General features: G+C 48.3%; 1 protein-coding gene across 1 annotated transcript in view; it reads left to right on the top strand.

Annotated features, from left to right (window-relative positions):
• Nucleotides 1–1,346: 1,346 nt before the first annotated feature.
• Pcbp3 (poly(rC) binding protein 3) overlaps nt 1,347–16,906 on the top strand; it is a 268,573-nt gene continuing 253,013 nt past the window's right edge. The window contains exon 1 of the mRNA XM_029542528.1: nt 1,347–2,173. The gene's annotated coding sequence lies outside the window, so the exon portion shown is untranslated. The remainder of the gene's footprint in view (nt 2,174–16,906) is intronic.

Here is a 16,906-nt window from a genome sequence, read left to right as displayed (position 1 = left end):
GCTGTAAGTTCTAGTCACAGTTGCCGCAGCCAGGCCTGGCGTTTGCAGATCCACAGACATCCGGAGGAGCATGCGTGAGTTCTGCAGCTCAACCCCATAGGGTACCGAATCCTGGAAGACGGTCCTAACCTGCTGCCTGATAACAGCATGACTACCCCTAGAGGACAAGTGGGTTTTCCCCATCTAATATCATCCAGAGCAGAGATTCTCAACCTTCCCAGTGTTGCTATCCTTTAATAAAGTTCCTCACGTTGTGGTGACTCCCCCCCCCATATACATAGCTGTAATTATGTTACCGTTATGAGCCATAATGGCAAATATCTGTGTTTTCTAATGGTCTTAGGTGACCCCAGTGAAAAGGTCATTTGATTCCCCCACAGGTTGAGAACCCATGGACCTGGGCTCGTCTGCTAACACCCTACCTCTCCCTACCATTTCCCAGCGAGAGGCAAGGCTGCCTAGTTGGGGCTGGGCTCTGGGGTTAGGAACAAGCAACCCACCCCAGCTCAGGAGTGCCTCTGGGGAGCCCTCTAGCTCTGCACCTCCTACCAGCGAGACAGATTGGCATGTCTGCTATGCCGAGGAGTTTGAAGAATAAGATGGGCGCTTGTCACCATCCTAGCCTCGGACTGGCAGGGCTCATGAGGGAAAGAAGCCCAGCCGCCGTTTCCTCCCACTGTCCACGCTCACTGGAGAACACTTGAGCTGCCACCGTCAGATCCAGGAAGAGAAAGCACGGGGCTTCCCTGCCGTACCCATTCCAGCCAGGGAGCCCAGCAACTGTGCTCACTGCTAATGGTCCCAAAGTCCATATTGTTCCGGATCAAGGACCTGGCCGAGGTGGCCTGCCTAGCCTTTGCCCAGCTCCAGAAGAACCAGGCCTCACATCGCCTCACCATAAAGGGCCAGGTCAGAATCTACTGGGGTGACTGCTTCCAAGAGTCCACCTCTCTGTCACCAGCAGCACAAGGTGTCCCAACACACAGTGGAAATCTGAGCGTATACTAGACTAGGGGAAGGCGTCCCTCCCAGACAGAAACATAGCCTTCCCTCAACAAGACATGCTGGCCAGTTTTATGTCAGCTTGACACACGCTAGAGCTACCGGGGAAGAGGGAGCCTCAGTTGAGAAAATGGCTCCATGGACCAGACTGAAGGCAGTTTCTTAATTAGTGATTGATGGGAAAGGGCACAGCCCATTGTGGGTGGTGCCATCCCTGGGCTGAGGATTCTGGGTTCTATAAGGAAGCAGGCCGAGCAAGCCACGAGGAGCAAACCGGTAAGCGAGGCTATTTCATGGCGTCTGCATCAGCTCCTGCCTCCAGGTTCCTGCTCTGTTTGGGTTCCTGTCCTGACTTCCTTTGGTGATGAACAGGGATATGGAAGTGTAAGCCAATGAAAGCTTTCATGGTGTCTCATCACAGCAGTAGTAATCCTTACTAGGACAAATGGGGACCAGGATAGTGGGGGTATTGCTGTGTCAGACCTGATCATTTGAGGAGGATTGTGGAAGGACTTTGGAGCCTTGTGCTAGAAAAGCCATTGAGTGCTGAGAGTTTGGTGAGCTGTTCTTAGGAGTTTGGAAGGGAAGAATGTTGAGATCCGCGCAGACAACGGAGGCCTGGCTTGTGAAGTTTCCGGGAGAAGCAAAGACTCTAAACAGGGCCGTTTGTGTGAGGGATCTGTGGTGACTGGTCAACTGGAGCGGAAGAGTTAGCTGGGATTAACAAGAAACCAGGACCACTAAAGTAAAACCTTTGATTGGCTGGGACAATGGATGCTGGCACTAAAGAATCAGCTGTGATTAAGATGAGACCAGCATCACTGAGGTGAAGTCAGAGGCTGTGTTCCAGAGGTGGCCGAGGTTGTACCTCCTGCTGGCAGCCGAGCTGGGGAGTGTGAGAATCACTTAGGTGGTGGTGTTGGTTTTGAAGGTGTGAACGTGGAGAGCAGCTGAGGCTTGGCACTGCGTGGCAGGGTTAAGAGAGCTCAGGAGAGGCTCCTGGTGAGAGTGGAGCCCAGTTACAGCAGAAGACTCCAGTACTGGGGGATGCCAGTACTGTAGGATGATCAAACCGCAGAGGAGTGCAGCCAATCAGAACCTAAGAAGACAAGCTACGTGTGCTGAAGAGGGCAGAGCCAGAGACGTGCCCTTTGGAGGAGCCCAGAAGACGGTGAGTGAATCCCAGACACTGGGCATTGAGTAATCTATACTGTTAGAGTTTAGTTTTACTTTCAGTTGATTGCTATTGTGTCCTGATTCTTCCCTCTTGAAGTGGGAAGGTATTTAATTTATTTTTGATTTTACAGAAGCCCACAGTTAAGAGACTTTTAATTTTTTTTTAAAGATTGTTTGATTGATTGATTGATCTAAGTACACTGTCACTATCTTCAGACACACACCAGAAGAGGGCATCAGATCTCATTACAGATGGTTGTGAGATACCATATGGTTGCTGGGAATTGAACTCAGGACCTCTGGAAGAGCAGTCAGTGCTCTTAACCACTGAGCTATCTCTCCAGCCCTGAGAGACTTTTAATTTGAAAACTTTGAATTTTAAGTGAGACTGACTATTCTGAAAAGACTGAATTTTTTTTAAGTGTTTGGATTTTCAAAGACTGTGGAACTTTTAGAGTTGATATTACTTGTGATCTTGGGGAAGAACAAGAAAGGAAAGGGTATAGCTTGACGGTGATGTTTTTGTGTATCAAGCTGACAGTCAGTCAGTTGTGCTGGTTGGTTCTATGTCAACTTGACACAAGCTAGAATTATCTGAAAGGAAGAACCCTCCATTGAGAAAAATGCCTCCGTAAGATCCAGCTGTAGGGCAGTCTCTCAATCAATGTTTGATGAAGGAGGACACCATCATGGGTGGGGCCATCCCTGGGCTGGTGGTCCTATAAGAAAGCAGGCTGAACAAGCTATGAGGAGCAAGCCAGGAAGCAGCACCCCTCCATGGCTTTTGCATCCGCTCTGGCCTCCAGGTTCCTGTCCTGACTTCCTTTGAAAATGAACAGTGATGTGGAACTGAAAGCTGAATAAACCTTTTCATGGTGTTTTATCATAGCAGTAGTAACACTAAGAAACAAAGCTTAGCCCACACACCACGTACATGATCTGACCTAAGAGATGCATCCATTTCTGACCCAGCCTGGAAGACACTATGTCTCTGGGGAGGAAATTTACTCAGAGGCCCCTTACTTGGTGGCCTCCCATAAGGATCCTATAGGTTCCATGACATTAGGAGTGGCCCCATCTAGCTCCTGGCCAGACCCCTCAGGTTCAGAAGGACACGCTTTGAAGCAGGGAGGACCATCTGTTCCCCCAAGAGCAGGGTTCCCAAGACAGGAGGACTTAGTACCAAAGGGCAGCCAGATGGCCTTCAGCCAGTGGAGAAAAGGAATATTAAGAGTTGAGTCCTGCTGCAATGCATTATGAGGGGCAACGGTCAGTTTGCAACATATCCAGCGAAGGGGGAGGAGCTGAGGTGATCATTCAGCCTTGGAGGAGTGAACTCTGGGCCTAAGGTGGGAAGTCAAGTGAGGGAGTATGGAAAGGGAAGAGAAATAACAGAGGAGGGAGGGCTTTAGAAGGCATCCATGGCCTAGGGGCCTGGTGCTATGTGCTATGTACATAGCACCCCAGTGGCCAAAGTGAATCCTGGATGTCTTAAAGGCAGCGACTACCCCTTTTCTATAGCCCCTGCATCAGTGACATGAGGCTACTGAAGCAAGACTGGGACAACTACTTGGACATGGACACACAAATCCGTAGGCCTAATGTGGTCCTTTTATCAGCTCTGACATCGGCATGGGTGGGGACAGGAGATTAGGCAGCTGGTTTCCTCTGCCCGGGAGCCCTACTGTCACTTCTGGGTCTTGAGAACCTCAGGACCAGCGTTTGGGAGGCCATGGTGGAACAGAGGCTCTCAAGCTCAACTTAGGAGGGTGCCTTATCTTGGGCAGGGTGCCTCAAATCTGTCACTGTAGATGGTGTCTCTTCTGCCCAGGATTCTGGATGGTTCTGAGTGGGCACCTCAGGAGACCTGCTGCCCCCTCCCAATCCACAGGTCCCCTTAGGTACCTCTGCTCTAGCACAGGTCTGCATGCTGTCAGTGAGAGGGAAAAATGTCTGCTACACCCTGTCAGCAAGGAAATAAGGCATAGCAGGCAACCTGGTGAGGGGCCTGCTGTCACACACACACACACACACACACACACACACACACAGATACACACATGCATATCCAGACACACACACTGACGCACTCAGACACACACAGACACACATACAGATACAGACACATATAGAGATAGACATGCACTGACACAGACACACAGACACACACACAGACACACACACACACACACACACACACCTCTGAGGTTCTAAAAGGTGATGAGTGGGGCCTTTCTTGCCCCTGGCCTTCAGAGTCCTTGGTGCCCCTTCAGATTTCAGCAGCCTGGCTGGCCTAGACATTACTTTCTTCTTCCTCCATTCTTTTCCTAGACATCAATCTTGCATCTCATTTCTGGCCTGCAGCTACACAAGGAGAATGTGAGAGGGAACTAGAGATTCTGGTCTTTCCAGAGCTCGGTCCTGTCCCTCTGGTCTGGTGGTCAGTCACATACTTGAACTTGTGATGTTTGTGTTTCTCCTGTTAACCACCTCTTGCTCTCTCTCTTCCCTCCTTCTGTGGATGACTGGGCTCAGGCACTTCTTAAAATGCTGAGTCAAGTTGGTTTCTCCTGGTGCCAGCTCCTGTACACCTCAGAGCCACCTGGGCCAGGAAGGGTTAATTCAGAACAAACAAGCCATTAGCAGCGTGTCTATGCTGGACTGTTCATAACATGGATCCCCAACTCCTTTTTACCATGTGGAGTTCAAGCATGTCTTCATAATACAGAATATGAAGGAGCCCCCAATCCCTCCCATCATCCCCTTTGAGAATGGAATGGTTTATTCCAAGCCAATGCGAAGGGTCACAGCTCAGGAATGCAGATTCTGGTTGCTCAGAATAACATGTTCCAACATAGAAGCAGTTGCACAAACTTTTATGCCCACAGAACAAAAGAATGCCAAGTCATTTCTCAAGTCCATTGGTGGAAACCCTAGGTAGGCAGGCTACAGAGCAAGGGAGTCTCTGCTCTGGGCTTTGGATGCTATTTGAGGATATTCTTAGCTTCGGGGTTGGCAGAAGCCGTTAATACATTCTAAAGGTTTTATTTAATCCAAAGGGTGTTGGGTCAGACACAGCAGTGGGCAATGACTGCTATTCAGGGAACTAAACATAGCCCAAGAGAAATCAGCTTTAGATCTGCAACATTCCAGCATGTCACAACGTTAAGGTTATAACCAGTGGGTTGCTCTTGTGAAATCTTCGACACCAGCATGTGTGGTTTTTTTGCTTTGCTGAAAAAAAAATCCTAATAAATCTGTTGGCAATCCCAGGACTCTACTCAAGAAGTAGAGGCAAGGGCTGGGCGTTGTGGCTCACGGCTTTAATCCCAGCACCCGGGAGGCAGAGGCAGGTGGATTTCTGAGTTCGAGGCCAGCCTGGTCTACAAAGTGGGTTCCAGGACAGCCAGGACTATACAGAGAAACCCTGTCTCAAACAAACAAACAAACAAACAAACAAACAAAAGAGGCTAAATGCTGTGCATGTCGAGGCAGGCAGCTTTCTGTGAATCAGAGACCACTCTGGTCTATGTAATGAGTTCCAGGACAGTCAGGAATGTGTAAAGAGACCCCGTCTCAAACAAAAAAGTTCTCTGAAAAAGTGTCTCACTGAGGAAAGACAGTCTTGAGAACTTAAGGAGTTAAAGAATGACTGAGGTCCCCATGGGACTGGAGCAGACACCAGGAATGAGGGAGCTCTGAGACAGGAGCTTGCTGATCTTGCATGAGACCCTGGATGCCATTCCCAGCTCTGTGTGTGTGTGTGTTGGAGGGCAGTGGGGGCAAAACCGATCTATCTGTACTCATGAATACAACTTCAAATGGGTCACGTACCTAAATTAGAAGATAACACCATTTACATTTGCTTCGCTAAACTCTAGTTGCCTAGTGAACATCTCGTGCTTGCCTGTGGCCCAAAGCTCTTGGCTGTGGACTGGAAAACTTGGGTGTGGCCCATTTCCATCATCCTAAGGAGTCCTATGGCAGTCCACATGCCTCCTTATCGCTGAACAGAAGTCCTTCGACAATTAGCTGATCAAAAGGAGAGGTTTATCTTGGGCGATAGTGACTTGGCCTCATTGCTTTGGGTCTATAGTGAGGCAGAGGGCCACAGCAGGAGCTGGTAGAACCACACAGCTGCTCAGGCTACAGCCAGGAAGCAAAAGGAACCAGAAAAATGCTGGATCGAACAGTCCCCTTCAAGGTCAAGGTGTGCACTTGGTAACCTAAAGATTTCCCACTAGGTCTCACCCTTTATAAATACCATCAACAGTTATGAATAGTGGTACACACCAGCACTTGGGAGGCAAAGGCAGGTGAGTTACAGGACAGTCAGGGCTACACAGAGAAACTGTCTCAAGAAAAAAAAAAGTACCATCACCTTTCTGTAATACCACACTGGGAACAAAGCCTTCAACACATGGGCCTTCAGGGGACATTCAGCATCCAAACTATTGTACTAAGTTCTGGGATTTTAAAAGGAGTCCTCATCGTCCCGAATAGGATTTCCTTTAGGCAGGCATTAAGGATCCAGGAAGCAAAGTCTCCGAAAGAGAGAATTATCAGTCTGGGTACCAAAATGTACAATTAAATGAACCACAAAGCAAGCCACGCCTGGGAGAAAATATCCACCCAGGGCATGTATTCAGGATACCTGAACAACCGTCATAGCTTAAGACTAAGAAAATGGGATGCCCAATTTTTAAAAGATGAAAGATCTGGGCCATCAAAGGGGTTAAAGACACTTGTTACCTTGCTTGACAAATTGAGCCGGATTCCTGGGACCCACATAGAGGTCCTGACTCCTGCAAATTGTCTGCTGACTCATGTGTGTGTGTGTGTGTGTGTGTGTGTGTGTGTGTGTGTGTGTGTGTGTGTGTGTATGTGTGTGTGTGCATTAGACAAATGTAATAAAAGTAAAATATGCAAGGTCTGAACAGTTGAGTCCTGAGCGTTTGAAAGTGTGTCTAATATCACTATCGTTCCTCACCAATCAGTGGGGGACCAAGGCGTGCCCTCAAGAATACTTAAAACCAGACAGTGCTAAGTGCTGGCGACAATGCCCAGCAATCTTGGGTGGCAAGGGGCATGCCTGTTCTGGAAAAGTCAAGTGTGTCCAATGCTCTGTCCCCCTTCTCGGGAGGAGCAAACATATTCCTATTCTGTCCCCCTTCTCGGGAGGAGCAAACATATTCCTACAAGGCTCATGAACTTTTACCCAAAACTGCTCACAAGTAACAGCAACCCAGACATGCGGCAGGACCTAAGGGACAATCCCATGACCTCTGTGGTGACTGGAGCTCTGGGTGACTTTTCAGAATTATAGTGTTGTTGATATAGTGTTGCCCAGGGCAAGAATCCCTCCTGTGTGCCCTGTCCAGTGGCAAGGCTCTGTTCTGGCAGGAAGTCTGTGACTAGCAGAGGATACTGGGGAGGGCTGGGCTCTTGGGTTAAGTGGGAACTCTCTTGACAGGCAGAATGTGGTCATCAGGTACAGCAACCTTAATCACATGACTGACTTGTTTCTTACCTGTGAATTGCACCTCAATAAAGATGGTTTTTCTGTTCTGCCATGCATGGGTGAAAGGCCTGGGGGGGGGGACAAATTGCAAGCTCCTAACTGCCCTACTGGGAGTCAGGCCAATGCAACCAGGAGGGAGACAGCAGAGGGAGGCCTCGGGTGGGAGGGAACATGGCCAGCTGGGTAGTAGGACATTGGCCTGTGGATACAGGCGGTACGCAATGTCCTAGAGCCAAGAGGTAGTGTTCACGTCTAGCATGTTTCAATCACACATATTCCTCTATGAATAATACAGCTCAAGAATGATTAATGATTAACTTTCCTCTGCGTGCTCGTGGGTGAGATGCGTTGGTGCGTGTGTTACGAACTCACACCCATTCATTGGTCCTTGGATATGTTGCTGTCTTTGGTTCATTTCCATGACTCAATCAGAAGACAGATTAGAATATTTTCTGGACTGTGATTTTTTTCTCTCTTTCTCTCTGAGTGCACATGCCTGGACAAACGTATGTGCAGGTGTTCCAGATGTCGACACTGGTTATCTTTCTATATCTCCACTTTTTTTTTTTTAAGTCACAGAGGCAGAGTTTGCAGGACAAGATGGCGCCGTCCATAGTACTGGGCTCATTTTTGTGGAGCCTGCCTCCCCCCTCCGCCCGGCTGCTCTTCAACATGGTCAAAGTTCTATGTCTGGGAGTCAGCCAATGCCAAACCTAACTGGGTGACAGTTGGGCTGTCCGTGGGGACCTCGGTTTTCATGTGGGTTTATCTCATCCAACTACACAATGAACATTTTGGAGTATAAAGGAAGAAATGGATTGGAATAAACTTTGGAAATGATACAGTCGGCTTCCTGTGATGATCACAGTCCTTCTTCTGCACTCACCCACAGTTACGGATATGAGAAAAAAGTTACGTGCGAGTATAAATCAGCCAACTCAACACATATTGCATTGTTAAATTAAAGAAATAAAAATATTTGTGTTCTTCATATGTAGGAAAAAAATCACATTTTTAAAATTAATTAATTAATTAAATTAATTTTAATTTTAAAATTTAAAAAATCACATTTTTAAAATTAATTAATTAATTTTGCGTGTGGATGTGTGCACAATGTCACGGAGCACACATAGTGGTCAGAGAACCACTTTTCTTCTACCACAGAGTAGGTGCTTTTCTTTTACCACACGGATCCCAGGAATTGAACTTAAAGTCTTCAGCCCTGAGCAGCAGTTGCCTTTATTCTCCTGAGCCGGTTTGCTTGCCTGTCTGGTTTTGTTTTGTTTTGTTTTGTTGAGACAGGGTCTCTCCCTGAACCTGGAACATGCTTTTTTAGAAAACACTGTGCAGCCTGGAATCTACCTGCCTCTGTTCTGCCAGTATTGGGCTCTCATTCACATACTGCCATATCAGGCTTTTCCATGGGTGCGGGAGGTCACACTTAGGTCCCCATGCTTGTACGGCAAGCACTGAACCTGCTAAGCTTATCTTCCCAGCCCCCCTGGCAGGAGATAATATTGTACTTTTGTTGTTGTTGTTGTTATTGTTGTTTAGTTAACATTCAGTTTTACAGAGTTAAGATATGTGGCCTAAAATTACTATTATTATTAATATTATTATTATTATTATTCAAGATGGAGAGGTTAAGAAACCTCGCTGCTCTTGTAAAATCTGGATTCTGTTCCCAGTACCTACATGGTGGCTCACAAGTCTGTAATTCCAGACTTGATGCCCTCTTCTGGCCTCTGCAGACACTGCACACACACACACACACACACACGCACACGCACACGCACACACACACACAGACAGACACACACACACACACACACACAAACACACACATACATGTACATACGCAAACACTCATACTCATAGAAGTTTAAAAATAAACCTTCATTTTTAAAGTTTGCTTTAAAACATTTTTTAGAAACTGTTTTAAGTTTGACTTGTGGCTGGGTTTGGAGCTGTCTTTAAATTTTTCCACGGACTCTCAAAGGCTCTTTGCTATGCTGCAGTGTGTTTTATGTTAGCAAGAACAATAAAAATATCTGGCAATATGGCTTAAGACTTCGTGCCTTTTTTTGTCTTGTTTTTTTTGAGACAGGATTCCTCTGTATAGCCCTGGCTGTCCTGGAACTCACTTTGTAGACCAGGGGGGCCTTGAACTCAGAAATCCGCCTGCCTCTGCCTCCCAAGTGCTGGGATTAAAGGCGTGCGCCACCACCGCCTGGCCTTTGTGCATTTTCTAGAATGTCTCTGGTAAGGACTACCCTGAGGCAGAGCACATCCACATCCTTCTCCCTCACCCACGTGTTCCCATACTTTAGCACAATTGTGGGATTTCCACAAGCTGTTCCCTGGGACACGCTCAGTTTCATTTTCTGGCACCCGTGTCTCCTATGTCCGCCTTTACCGGCACCTGCTTTGATGCAGATGTCCTTGCCCTCTGCAAGAGCCTCCTGGACTCTTTGCTTGAGTTCCTCTCTGCAAGGGTAGACTACCTTCCTGCACAGGACTGTCCTGCCCTTGGCTCACCATCCTGGCCAGCACCTGCCAAGTTCCTCTATAGAGCTGCCTCTGTTGGAATGCCGGTGTGACGTCAGAGAGGGGACTCAGGTCGACAAGGGACTGTGCCTACTCACAGCCACCTCTGACTACTGTCCCATGGCTTGGGAACACTGCAGATAAAGGAGGTTGAACAGGGTAGTTTGGGTCCTCGGTGATGGCAAGACCCAATACCCACCTCGGGGCAAGGTCACTTCTGGGCTTTGAAGATTCCAAATTAGCTGGCCTGGGTGGTGTCTCAGCTGTATCCACACTTTCTATAACCAGCTGGGACTGGGGACAGAAGACAGCCTGGTAGGTCAAATCAGACCTTTGCCTTAAGTTCTGTAAATCTCAATGCTGGCTGCTTCTAACTATGACGGACAGATCCCAAGAGGAACCTTTGCTGAAAGCACTGACCCTTGCCTCAGCCGCAAGAGAACTAACATCAGGAAGAGGCCTGGCAGCTCTTTGTTTTGTGTCTGTCTACGTTGCTTTGGATCGGACTCCGGCCCCCACACACAGACATGCTAATCACCCGAGGAAAGTGTTCAGCCCAACACCGGTGAGATCACAGGAATCAGCAACAGCCAGCGTTCCCACAGTTCTCAGAACCATTCCAGAGCCTCGGAACACACCAGGCTATGGTCTCCAGACATGGTTCCAGCCCTTCAGCCACCTCCAGGAACATCAGAGCCACAGTTACATCACCCTCAAGCTGAACACTCACCTCAGGCAACTGCTGAAGCCTCAGTCTGGAAGAGTTCTCAAAGCCTCCTTGCTGAACCAGGACTGAACCAGTGATCAAGGCTGCTGGGGTCACAAGCACCTCTGGTCCCTTCCCTAACCACACAGGCTGGAGGTTGGCTGAGATGGGTGATCGCCACCTTCCCAACGTGGGTGAAATCTTCCCCTGCCTTCCCTCTTTTCCTCTGGTTTACTCCGTAAGTAGTTAGTCCTGATGTGATGAAACCCTTCAGCGTCTGGAGTCCAGGCATGTGATCTCGCCATAAAACTCAGTAGCATTCCGTGTGGGGGAAGCAGGGTGCACTTCACCTGGATGGTGGGAGTTTTTCTGCATCATCTTGCACAACTGCCTGTGAATCTGTAATGATCTTAAGAAATCAGTTAAGGGGCTGGAGAGGTGGCTCAGAGCACTGGCTGTTCTTCCAGAGGTCCTGAGTTCAAATCCCACATGGTGGCTCACAACTATCCGTAATGAGATCTGATGCCCTCTTCTGGCACATCTGAAGACAGCTACAGTGTATTTACATAAAATAAATAAATAAATGTTAAAAAAAATATTATATATAAAAAAGAAATCAGTTAAGGGGCTGGAGAGATGGCTCAGTGGTTAAGAGCACTGGCTGCTCTTCCAGAGGTCCTGAGTTCAATTCCCAGCAACCACATTGAGACTCACAGCCATCGATGCCCTCTTCTGGTGTGTCTGAAGACAGTGACAGTGTGCTCATGTATATTTAAAAAAGAAAGAAAGAAATGAGTTAAAAAAGTCAGAGTGTGGGCCAGTTAACCTGGAAAGAACCAGATACTCAAAGAGAAAAGTAGAAGTCTACAATGTCCCAAACCTGTTACATATGGCTATGGTTGGGGGAATGTTAAGATCAGGCAGGGGTTGGTGACATCCTTTAGTCTCTCATGCCACTGGTGTCCAGTTGAGTGCCAGACATTTTGACCCACTTCACAGCAGCCATCGTTGCTGCTATGCATGGCCCAGCTCAGCGGCTGACAACCGACCAAGTGAGCTCTTCCTGAGCCCCCACGGAGCCGAGGATGGGATGACAGAGCTTGTCTGCTGCTCTGGGCTGTCCTGGGTCCTGCACACTCTTCCTTTCCCTCCCACTGAGTTACAGTTCCGTGTGTGTTTCGTTCCTGGAATCCGAGGGTATGTTTCACTGCTCTCTGGATTCCCAGGATACATGCAGTCTTTGGAAGGCAGACAGGGATCGCGTACTGGGCATCTCTGAACGGGACCTGTCCTACAAAGAACTCTCTGATTTCAGTTTTTATGACTCTCCAGGGTGGCAGGACCGTTCACTGATAGGCTGCATGTATTGTTGAGATAATAAAACCCAAGGGAACTGGATGGCTGCCGGTGCAGGGAGATGTACCATTCTGCCACTAGGGGGCAGTGTGGTCACACAGTGACTTTAGGGCACATGAGGGGTAGGTCTTATTGGGTCAGATTAGGCACAATGGAGCAGAGGGATAATACCTCCCCCAGTTCAGGTCAGGATAGTTCCAAGAGACCTCCCTCTGGCTTCCAATCCCAGGATGCCACTGTCCTGAGACTCCTGGGAGGAAGGCCATCATCACTACCATCCACGGTGGCATACAGAAGGTACTTGGCTCAGAACTGGGAGGTAAAACCAAAGTCATGGCCTGAGACTGTCCTTGATTCGGAATGGTCCATGGGGCCCTTAGACAGAAGGAACCAGCGGTTCATCCTTGTTGTTGCTAGCAGGAAGACATTTCAAGGGACAAAGGGCATTGAGTCTCTTTTACATTGGCCTGGGACACAGCTCCTTACCTCCCAGCAAACCCAAGGGTATAGATTCCTCAGGTTCAAAATGTGTGTGTGCAGAACACTCTAACATAGCCTCCTCCCTACCCAGCCCCCTAAACCGGCCTTGCTCTATCCAAAGACGGATCTGAGGGTGAGAGGAAGCCTCGGTTGGCCCTTAGCTTGAGATCAGTGTAGCTTCTGTCCTTTGACATGGCCCTGCTGGATCTGGTGGCTAGCAGGCCATGGAGACCTTCTCTAGGGGGTGCTTCTTCCCCAGGAGGGCCTGGGAAGCTAGTGTGTCCTACACTAGGAGCTCTGTCAGGTTCTTCCTGGTGTGGCTGCCCAGGGGTGAGTTCTAAGACAGTGGTTCTCAACCTGTGGGTCACGACCCCTCTGGCCACCCTCTATCTCCAAAAATATTTATGTTACGATTCATAACAGTAGCAAAATTACAGTAACAAAAGTAATTTTATGGTTGTGGGAGGGGGGTGTCTTCACAATGTAAGGAGCTGTATTGAAGGCTTGTAGCATTAAGAAGGTTGAGAACCATGTTGTCACAAGGAGACCAGTTGTCACACATCTCCAGGCTTCAAGAGTGTACGGAGAAGCCGGGCATGGTGGCGCATGCCTTTAATCCCAGCACTCAGGAGGCAGAGGCAGGCGGATTTCTGAGTTTGAGGCCAGCCTGGTCTACCAAGTGAGTTACAGTGTACTTACATAGAATAAATAAATAAATCTTTAAAAAAAAAAAAAAAAAAAAAAAAAAAAAAGAGTGTACGGTGAATGCATCTAAGGCTGCATCCCCTGCCAATCCGAGAGAATTCTCAGGTGTCAAGTCTCAGTGGATTAAGAGCAGGGTGGTCCTTAGCCTCACAGCTGGCCCCCATCCCACCCTAACCGAGGCCAGTCTGTTGTTATGTTTATTCTTTTAAAAAATTTATTTATTTATTATATATAAGTACACTGTAGCTGTCTTCAGACACACCAGAAGAGGGAGTCCGATCTCATTACAGATGGTTGTGAGCTACCATGTGGTTGCTGGGATTTGAACTCAGGACCCTCGGAAGAGCATTCAGTGCTCTTAACCCCTGAGCCATCTCTCCAGCCCTGTTATGTTTATTCTTAATGAATGGTAAAACATATATAACATGAAATTTACCATTTGAATCACTTTCAGGTAACCGGACAAACAGCAGAATCCTTTATATGGCTATACAGTCATAACCACCATTTCTAGACTGCCCCATCACCCCACACTGAAGCTCTGCCCCTATTAAACACTGACATCTCTCCACTTTCCAGCCCCTACAGCCACCTCTCTGCTTTCTGTGTCAGTGGTTTGATGACAGCAGGAACCTGGTGAACTAAATCGACTGCGCCTTTCCTGCAACTGGCTTGTTTCACTTAGCACAATGTCTTCAAGGTCCTTGCACGCTGTATAGCATACACCAGGATGCTTTTCCTTTGAAAGGATGAGTAAGCCTCCACTGTGTGCATGGGCCTCTTTCCCTTTGCCTGTCACCCACAATGGATGCTTGGGTGGCACCTGCCTCTGGCTATTGCTAACAGCACTAAGTATTATTTTTCTCCTATTGCCTTTGATGAATTGATAAGAATTGCCCTAGCGTGTATTTGCTTTCTGAGTTCTGTCATGATTTAGCCAACTCTAATGCTGTATGTTGATCCTATTCTTTTCTTTACTGAAAACTGAGAATCGGCAATAATTCCTCTGCCTCCTCCTCTCCCTGGGGGTTACCTGTTAGCTGACAATGTTTACAGATCCAGTTTCCTATTTCTAAAATACTGTCTCCTTATATTCTGCTAGTATTTCTCAGCAAGGCTTCCTCACGCCGCACCTCGGGAACTTGATTTTTCTCTAGTTGGTTTTCCTGAAATTCAAGGTCGATATAGAGCCTTGTCGACGTCTGGTGCTATGTGTCCTGGGCTCAGCCTCTCTCTATGGGGCAGAGGAGATGAGGTTAGACGCGGGCTCCAGGGCTACAAAAGGCAGAACAGCTGCAGAAATCACACTTCCTAAGATCCCTGAGATACCCAGTCCCCTGTTTCCTGTTTTGGTTGAGCTGTGATCTGAGGTGGAGGATGTGTGACCAAGAATACCCACTCCTGGTGGATGAGGTAGGCTGTCCTTTCTGCTTTGCCCATGTATGCTAAGTGTCTCTAGGTGTCCCTTCTATTGGTGGTCCCCCAATGCCAGCTTGAGGCACACCCCAGCTGGCAGGGTCACATCTCTAGTTGACAGAGCTGGAAATCCATTGTCACAGAAGTGAGGTGACATCAGTCCAGGGCACTGACTCCAGACCTACAAGTTTTTCTCACCATTCTTTGTCCTCTGAGCCTCCAGGACCAAGACATCTGGGGAAGGGCAGGGAATGGGAGGTGGCAATGAGGAGGCTGGGCAGGGCCGGTCCTTGCACTTTGCCTCAGCATCCTGAATCCCCAATATTTTTGAGGGGGGAATAGAGGAGATGAGAGAGTGTCAGAGGTATTGGGTATCTCTCTGAATTTCATCTCTTTGGTGAGCAGGCATCAACCTTTCAAAGGTCATAGGTCATGGTAAAAGCCCCAAAGCATAAAGGTGGCAGGATTTTACAGAGCTGGGAAGAAGGACCAGGGACTTGGGGAGCCAGGAGAAGCACCCTTCAGACTCCAAGGATCCTGTGGAAAGAGTAGGGAGTGATAGGGAGACACATCATGTCATATAGGCAGAAGGCTTTAGGACCCAGTCCTCAAGATCTAAGCATCGCACAGGCATCCTCAGGTGGGAATGGAAGCTGACAGGCATATTGCAGGCAGCCAGCAAGGGGCATAGGCCTAGGAAGGAATCAGGCCCTGTCGGCCACCCCCCAATCTGCCATGTCCATGTAATTTCCAACTGGCAAAGGGGAGTCTTCCGTCTGAAATTCTTGGGTGTAAAGCCCGAGTTTTTACTAATTAAGAGTTTACAATTAGTTAAAACTAATTAAAATGGATTAAATTTGTACTAATTAAAACTAATTGAATTCTTCTCGAAATGCTGCACTAAGACTAAACCAAGCAGTGCCCAGCCTCCTGCTGTTGGAAGTACAGGAGTTTGGGAGATGTAGCAGTAGGGACCTCAGGGACAGTGGTGATGACCTGGGTGAGGGTGGCTATGGAGGGGGTGGTCCTTGCTGGGTTATCTGCCAGTCCTGCTATCACGTGAGTACACCCAGGTGGGAATACAAGCCTAGAACTTGCCTTGTGACTGGGTTCGGAATCGTGACTCGCCACCTCCAGTTGCTGAGTTCTTCTGATTTTTCCCCAGGAGAGAAGGAAATACTTACTTCCATTGTCACAGTGTTGGGGACTCCTGAGATCCCTGGGGAGTCGAGAGGATCTCCAGAGGAGATGGGTAGGCAAGCCCACTAGAGTTCATTCAGCAAAGGCTGGCAGGTGGAGGAGCCATGTTCTGGTGAGTGTCATGCTGGGTTGGGGGTGGGGTACACTGGGCTTGAAGTGAGGGTGGAGACCGGTTTCTTAACCCGGATGGCTACAGGGCTGTAGATTGTGGTTCCCACAGAGTGAAGCAGAGCATTGCTGGATGAGAGAGGGAACTAATGGAACAGAACAGCACATGTAAATGCATCAGCTGGCAGAGGCCCAGAACACGCATGTAGAAAGGCAAAAGTACTGAGAGATGAAACATAGAAACATACAGATCAGGTACAAGGAAGCTGCTAAAATAAACAGAGGATACATGCCGGCTTGGGCGGTGCCCCCTGCAATCAATATTTATGTCCCACGGGTGGGTGGAGACAGCCCACAGGGCTGCTGCAGACGGCAGTGAGCAGGCTTTGGATTGGTCAGGGTGGAGAATGACCCTCCAGGGCACCTCTAGAAGTAGGTGAATAGTAGGAGTAGGTGAATAGCAATGGGAGTATGCTGTGTGAATCCGTGTGTCCACAGGTCGGTGAATAACAAGAGGGGACACACAAACACATATACATGTGCACACAAACATACACACACATGCGTGTGCACACAGATACACACACATGCACACACACATACACACATGCACACATAAACATATGTATGCACATACATGCATGCATACATATATGCACGTGCATACACACACACACACACACACACAC

The sequence above is a fragment of the Mus pahari genome, chromosome 9 (assembly GCF_900095145.1).
Source record: "Mus pahari chromosome 9, PAHARI_EIJ_v1.1, whole genome shotgun sequence".
In the NCBI taxonomy this organism is placed as follows: domain Eukaryota; kingdom Metazoa; phylum Chordata; class Mammalia; order Rodentia; family Muridae; genus Mus; species Mus pahari.
Note: the sequence above shows the minus strand (reverse complement) of the source record. Positions and strands in the feature narration are given on the sequence as shown.